Below are 8,346 nucleotides of genomic sequence, written 5' to 3' on the forward strand. Positions count from 1 at the left end.
CCTGGAGTTCCGGACACCACCCGATGGCCTAATTCTAGCTTTCGATATCATCACCCACACTCTTGCCTCCAATGCATGCATGTACTTTAATACTTATGAAATTACCCATTGCCAATATCACCTTCTCTCGTCCGAGATGCCAATTCTCTTGTTGGTGACAAGATCAAGGCCTCGAACCCCGTTTAATTTTAGACATTTAAAAAATAATAATAAACCAATATGATCATAAACCAGTAACGAGAAAAATGAAACCAAAACATAGAAGCATCCCAATAGCTCCTAGCTATAGAGGTAAGTCATCATGAAACACATGATAATGCTTAGAATGGTCCATTAAGTGATATTTTGTTTACCTCAAGAAGTCACATGTCCTGATCATTAATCGATTAAAATAGTGAAGATTGTAAATCCTTTCCATGGTCTAATCTAAACTTAATGACAGTGCAAATATGGACATTGTTTTTTTCTTATTTCTGTGGGGGTAGCCTGGTTGCTACAGGGACTGAGGGAAGTGTGCAATTTACACGCAAGCTTCTTTGCATTACAGACCTCTTGTATTGAAATTATTTTCCTGAATTCAATCATAGAGACTCTTTCTCTCTCTTGGCTAAAGCAGAGGATGTCTTGATTGAACTTAAATATAGTCCACTAAAATACAACATAATCCAGAAATTATTGCACTCGCATTATAGGCAACAGATGGAATGGGACACTCTGGTCATGTAGGTAATCAATTGTGCAAATGGATCTGAACAAAACTTTTAAAAACCACCACTTTAGAGTTGTAGTTGCATCGATAATTTTCGAGTTCCAAGAACTTGAAATTGTATATGTCAAATTTCTCTTGTCGTTTGGCAGCGAATATATGAGATAACTTGCAATTACGAACAAATCCTAATATTAGGCAATGTGATTTCTTAATAAAAAAGAGGAAGAGAACAAAAAAATCAATTTGGTTTGGCTTGTTATTTCTGTCAAGTTTGCTAATCAAACATGATGGTTAAAATTTGCTTTTGAATTTTATTGCCTTGTCAATAGACCTTAAATTGTCAAAAATTTATTATTATTCAGACAAGTGATGAACTTCAAAAATTTTAACATCAATATACAACCATGGTCTCCCTTGAAAAAGTTATATGATTTCACCACTGAGCACAAGCTTTAGAAGAAAGAGCATCTTGTTATTAATTTATTGGACAGTTCACAATAAGTTCTGGAATAGAAACTCTTAAGTATTAACATAAATTATTACACTTTAGAAGTTGGCATTGCCAGATTAGCTGCAGTGCCGCTTGGCAAATCCTTCCATTGCTGAGTGACTGTTTTGATTTGGGTGAAAAAATTAACACCAGCCTTGCCTGAAAATTAAATAATAAAAAAATCAATTAAATACAAGTAACCACTACAGTGAAAGAAAAAAAAAATGTAGTTACAGATCAAAGGAAGGAAGATATTTTACCATAGAAATTGAGATCGCCTGCAAAAGATGCCTTACAACCAGTAAATGAGAAGAACGGCAAAGGAACTGGGATAGGAACATTGATGCCAACCTGAGTCAAAACAAAAAAAGTTGAGAATTATGTATTCCACTTAAAGCACTGGCAGTGGCAAAACTATAGTTTAAGAAACCAATACAGCCCAACAAAGAATTTATCTAAACTAATGCTAATTCAACCCACATATCTCTCTTCTTTTTTTATTAGTAAGTTATACACACAGTATAGGTTACAAACTACCAAATAAGCTAACTACAGGGTAAATAAGATCCGCTCTTGTATGAAAAATGAGCAACTGAGATGGAAGCACACTTCAGTTTTGATTTTGTTGTGGACGAGCTGGAAGTAAACTACAAAATGTGCCCAGTACATATACAAATCAGAATAGTAGATGACGGGAATTGTTTGTAACTACTTACATGATGAGGGAGGCAAGCTAAAAGATTTACAATTAACATAAATTAGAACCCCCCCCCCCTCCTTGGACTTACTGCCTATTTTCATTCTCAATGTCCTCTGCAAGTCCTCTCTCCAAAGGCTCTGCGATCTACAAAATGAGAAGAGGTATAAGTGATCATATTGAACAGAATCATATGTGATTGTCCATGGCAACAAAATCAACTGAAATGGATCTCCTACCATGGTTATTTTGTTCTTTTTGTTTGGTGTTTCAGCAAAACATTTCATTGATGAAGATTCCACTACAGTTTCACAGAATGAAACAACAGGATCTGCTACCTAGATTTCAATTTAAGCACAAGAAGAAAAGGAATCAGCACGAAGTACACTCCTCAAAACATCAGAACATAAGAATTGATGTTATAGAAGTTAAGAAAGAAACACGAAAAAATAATTACCTTGACTTCTACTTCAGAATAGAGCTCCCTAAGGTCCTTCATGATTGAATCCAAGTACAGCTCTCCAGTACCTAAAATAGTGTGCTCACCAGACTCCTCAACTTTGGTAATGGCTAGAGGATAGCTCTTGCTGATCTTCCTAAGACCCTCCACCATTTTAGGCAACTCACTTGGATTCAAAGGCTCAGTAGCTGTTTTCACCACTGGAAGAGTGTTGAACTGGAGAGGCCGGAATATGTAGACATCCTCATAACGTGCAACATCCTCATCACAAAGTGTTGCAGTTTTCATTATGGATGCATCCACACCTTCAATGAGAACCCAAGAACCAGCAGGAGCCTCAGCTATGGGTGTCCTATCTCGAGCTTGATAAACCCATAATTTTGTTACTTCTTTTACTGTCATGTGCTCCTCGTCATCTGGGGAATATCCTTCTCCTAATACTCGTACTGTCTGCCCTGTCCTTATCCTACCACTATAAACCGTACCAAACGCATCAAAGACACTACAGTCCGACTTGGGATACAGCTTGGTCACATTGACCATCCTGCTGTACCACTTGCGAAACAAACATTTCCAGCAGCTGGATCTATAACTGGGACATTCCCAGCGTTAGAAGCAGCAGCAGCTATGTTGGTATTAATGACTTCCAGAGTATGCCTTAGCTTATGGTAAGCATCCTTTGGGGGCAGCTTAGGTTCTGTTATCAGCCTGTCAACCTAGAACAAATTTTTTGATGTAAGAACTCAAAGGAGTAATGGAAGTTCATTACTCAATTATAAAATGACTAATACACAACAGATAGGCACTCAAAGAGAGAGGGAGCGAGAGAGTTACCTTGTTGATTACAACTACAATAGGTAGGCGATCTTGGATTGCATGGCGTATAGCCCTCTCTGTATTTACCTGTATATCACATAATATTATTAAGGACATTTAAATACCTTAAATACTGAGGCAGCCTGGCTCCAAGATGGTAAAACATTAAACTCGGTTATATTTGAACAGTGTTACCTTCACCTCTCCATGCTGCATCACATCCTCTAGCTGCAGCAGTTGCAGCACGCATTTCCTGGAAATGGATTGCTAGATACTAAAAACTTCTGTAAATTTATAGATAAGAACTCAAGATAAAAATTCTAAAAAAATGTCTTTGCCAGATTATAATAAGACTGGCTTTATACTACTATATTAGATTCTAATATTTAAATGAAATGTTAATGTGATGTATCATTACCCTAGCATCCACTTCATCTGAAGTTTCTTGAACAAAGGGGTGCTCAAGAAGAGTGGGCCAAGTTAGTCGGTTTTGTGGTACCTGTTTTTCATGAATTGAAAAATCATCTTAGAACTTTGACATCAATGGGAGTTAAAAACTATTAATCAAGAGTTCATTCACTTGAACCATAAAACAACCTTATTAAGCAAACCCCTCAAAAAGCTTTTGAAATTTTGACTCATATTGTCTGGATATTTAACTGGATCCTGGAATACGGCATTGAACATTAGCTTGTACCTTTATACAGCATAACAAATCTAAACTAACAACAAACTCACATGATGTTTGAGCAAATGTACCTTAACAATATGCCGGATGAGTGCATAAACAGAATTTGTATAAAATGGGGGCTGTCCAACAAACAATTCGTACCTGTAGTGTCCATGACAAAATAGTTTCAATTCAAGAAGAACATGAAGGGAAAAGGAAGAGATAATGCTATAAATACTGAAGCAGGTAATTGTTAAATTTGAGATTAGTCAATGTTATACTTATTTTTTATTTTTCTAGGAAAGGCAACATGCTCTTTTATAGAGCAATATAAATTTTCTATATTCAAATAAGTCAATAATAGGGATTTTCACATAAGATCTATAATCAAGATGAAATTCCAAATGAATCAGAGATAATAATAATAATAATAATAATTACTGCCAAAGAATGAAATTTAAGGATGTCTATAAAAGGAAGACTTCAAAGTATGCTAGAGTAAAAGTAAACAATGGGCTTGGGGAACACAAAACTACTCTACTGTGGACTTTGCAACGACATCAATGTCTAAGCAAAAAACTATCAACAGCTGTCCTTCTACAGCATTGGAACAATCCACCATGCAACTTAAAATAGATTATTCCCAATTCAGCACTTAAATTTATAATGACCATTCTTTCCTTTCTTTTCTTTTTTTTAATAGGTAATAAGAATAATATTAATCAAGATGAAAAAAAGAAGAAAGCAAATACAAGGTGTTCATGATGGTGAACACAAGAAAAAGCAACAAACAATAACAAGGAAGAAAACTTAAGGTGCAATTCTAAGAGAAGAAAGAAACTCAATGATAGAAGAACAATTCAAGGAGCCCCAACACCTAGACCAATCAAAAAGAGTCTTTTGGCATAGAGCTTGTAACTGAACCAGTGAATGAGGATCCTAAAGAATGAGCAAATTAGACACTATAAAGCTTCTGATTGCAATTCTTCAATTTCTTAGCCAAAATATTCTGTTTTGAATAAAATTTTCCTATCATTAAATAGAGTAAAGAGGCTCTCTTTGGCAGGCAAAAGAAGAAAGTGGTGTCATTAGTCTCTATTTGCAGTCCACGCATTAAGGTCTACAATTCTGTATCCACAACCAAAGCCTATGCCTGGACGGAAAGTAATAAATTTAATGAAAAGAAATGTTGAGTATCTTATGAAGATTGAACAATCCAGAATTTAATATGTTACATATTTATTAGTTATTGGACTAAAATTCATATTTTAAAGAAAAAAACAAAAGGAAAAAAATAGGGTGTCATGCAAAATCCCCTAAATAATAAATCAACATAAAGTTTAAATTTGAAAATATGATGAAAGCCGACAAGGGACTCATTTGGTCACCTTGTTCCATGTTATAGGTGTTTACTTGAACCCTACTTATCAAAAAAAAAAAAGGTGTTTACTTGAGCCCAAAGCCCGTGTGTGATTAAATGTGTTTCCTTTTGGTCAATGCAACACAAAATAAGGGTGCTTCATACCCCTTTTCCAGCCCAAGTGCAACTAAATGAGTCAAAACTCGAAGTAAACTAAAATAAAGAATAGAATGCAAGCAATCAATCAAATTAGAAAATTCCAAAGTACAATCAATGAGATTTAACATACAGAATAACTCCAAGGGACCATAAATCAGCCGTGTGGTTGTAAGGCTGTTCCCGTACCAGTTCCGGAGCCATATACAGTGGAGTGCCTGAATAATATAGATAGAAGTTGTATTAGAACACCTTAATTCCTCAAGGATATCATAGCATCTCAATAAAAGTTCACAAAATAGAAAGGTAACCAGAAATTTAATGCGAAGATTGGACAAACCTTTGATGGATCTCAAAACAACAGTATTCGTGGACATTGCACGTGCAAACCCAAAATCACAAAGCTGTGATAAATGAAAAATTTATAAGCCATGAACAACCACAAGAAATTACAAGAATTAAACATTTAATACAAAGCAGGACACGATATCAAATCATCAGACCAAATCTTTGGTGAAAGAATCAATATGTAATAACAGTCTCAAGAGAGTAAAGAGATAAAACCAATGAAAAATAATAGCCTACAAATAGACATAGCAATATCCCACCCCATGGATGGAAAGAACCAACAAATTAGTACATAGGTAATCAAATCCAAGATATTTTTCATTTATTGGCAAGTTACACGTGCAGCCTCTAAGTTTTGACAATACCTAGATATTAGTATAATACAATTCAGTATCAGGCAAAAGCTACAGGAAAAAAAATAGCAATGTAATTGGAGTATTGGACCAGAAGAAAAAAAATACATACAATCAATTAGTTAAATTTTGATTTAGTGAAGCCAATCCAAACAAATAACACAGAGACCTGATGGTAATTTATTCAGTCAAACCTAGTAAGGTTCTCTAAATTCAAAAAATAGACAATATTTGAAAATTTTAAACAGATTATAAACCTTCTAAACATTGTTTTTCAATAATCAACCTTCTATGCATTCAGTTAACAGATTTAATAAATAGATGCTCTTAAACAAGTAGTGATGTTATCTGACTGCTCAACCTTAACCACAGACCCAGCACCAATGAGAATGTTTTGTGGCTTCATATCACGATGGATGATACGGTTTGAGTGCAAGTAGTGCAACGCTCTCACCTGTAAATTCCACAAAATAAAGTTTCAATTGAAATAAGAAATACCCAAGTTGAACATAATAGTAAACCAAAGACTGGAAAAGAAAACAATCAATTAAGTCAGATGCAATAATCATGGGATCAAATTACCAACTGCTTTGCAATTGCTTGGACTTGTTCTTCTGGAAGGCACTTATCATCCTCAAGAATCTCAAATAGTTCACCCTGCATGAAAATCCAACGGCAACTCATGAATCTCAACATGCTCCACAATGTGTCTATATTTTTTTGATTGATCATTTAATAGTTACATTAATATAAAGAATGAATTTTTGTTTTTGAGAGATCAAGAAGGATATGGTTACTTGTGCAAATTCTGTGACAATAAAGGACATTTAAATACCTTAAATAGTTACTGGTTACTTGTCCACTTAAGAATGCTTTTAAAACATTCGAATCCTAATCACTCTTCTTTTGGGCTAACTTACATAGTTACTCCCATAATGACAAGTAAAAAAAAGAAAGTGTTAAATGTAAGTAACAAGTAAAAACTCACCTTTCCCAGACTTGCCTACAATGGAAGCAACAAGAACAACCTATATCACAGATAAAAGGTGATTTAGAAGCACTATCACAAACAATTCAACAAGTAAAGAAATCAAAAAATTCCTAAAAAGCATGTGGCAAAAATGAATTAAAAAGCAACCAAGCTTGGAATTAAATTTTACTGTAACTCATTGCCTCACATTATCCACATCCACATCCACCACATTGCAGGTATTGCTTCTTTTTCAAGATTCACCAATTTTGCGTTTTTTAACCCTTATGTAATGTTTGGGCGCGGGGGGAGGAGGCTGTGGGGCATCATCCTTAGGCTCATCATCGTGCTGCAAAGACATTAGATGCATACAATCAATATTCGGTGTAATGATAAGAATAAAGTGAACCACAAGATATATCATTACATTGTTGGTAATGTTATCATACCATAGAGCCGCCTTTGTGTCCTATTTTGTGTCCACCAGTCCCACAAGTGGGTGCTCTTCTAGTACGTTGTGGTCTACCTCGTGGGGGTGAGGGCTGCTGAGGGGGATGCTCGTCTGGTACATCAGTGTCAATCCCAACCGGAGGCCCTAAAGGGTCGGATGAGGAAGAGGTAGGTGGGTAATGATGCTCTGTATAGCTAGGAGTGGGGATCATTGTCATGGGCAAAGTGGGTGCATTGGAGCTGGTGGGTGGGTATGAGGGTGTCTCAGGGTGCGTAGGAGGGGTCATATGAAAATCAAAACCAAGATCAAAACTAGGCTGCGAAGGAGGGGTGGGTGAAGGGACCTCGAGTTGAGGAGATGCATCTGGGATGGGTGGAGGAACCTCAGGTGGAGGAGATGCGTGTGGGATGGGTGCAGGTACCTCGGGACTAGTTACAACCCGAGGGGTTGTTACACGCCGACCACGGCCCCTACCTGCACTTGTGCTTGGGCTTGCTGTAGCAGGCCGACCACGGCCCCTAGCTGCACTTGTGCTTGGGCTTGCAGTAGCACCTTGACCACGGGTCGATGTACTTTGGGGTGCTGGGTTTGTGCTTGGGGTTGCAATAGCTGTTGACTCAGTCTCATGCCCATTGTTTGCCTGCCCATTTGCTGCAAGACCACCACCAAGCCCAGCCACATTATTTAGGACACGTCGGACATGGTTGTGTGCTCGGCTGCCTACAGGAAGCATCTCCAACAGTGCTAAATGGCTTTCAATCTAAAACGGAGAAAGAACCAGTACAATCAGATTTGATCTACTCAAATACTCAACTAAGAACAAAAAGTGTTATTAGAATACTATATGTAATAAAAAGTCTTTTTAA

At 36.6% G+C, this 8,346-nt stretch overlaps 1 long non-coding RNA gene and 1 pseudogene across 1 annotated transcript; both read right to left on the reverse strand.

Moving 5' to 3' along the window:
* Window positions 1-1,983: 1,983 nt before the first annotated feature.
* LOC142625101 (110 kDa U5 small nuclear ribonucleoprotein component CLO-like) lies at window positions 1,984-6,886 on the reverse strand (annotated as a pseudogene).
* Window positions 6,887-7,047: 161 nt separating this feature from the next.
* LOC142624227 (uncharacterized) lies at window positions 7,048-7,591 on the reverse strand. The gene is made up of 3 exons (XR_012842300.1): window positions 7,479-7,591; window positions 7,238-7,378; window positions 7,048-7,087 (listed from the first exon to the last, which is right to left on the reverse strand). It is a non-coding gene; the product is annotated as an uncharacterized LOC142624227 (long non-coding RNA).
* Between the last annotated feature and the right edge of the window lie 755 nt (window positions 7,592-8,346).

The sequence above is a fragment of the Castanea sativa genome, chromosome 2, assembly GCF_040712315.1.
Source record: "Castanea sativa cultivar Marrone di Chiusa Pesio chromosome 2, ASM4071231v1".
NCBI lineage: Eukaryota > Viridiplantae > Streptophyta > Magnoliopsida > Fagales > Fagaceae > Castanea > Castanea sativa.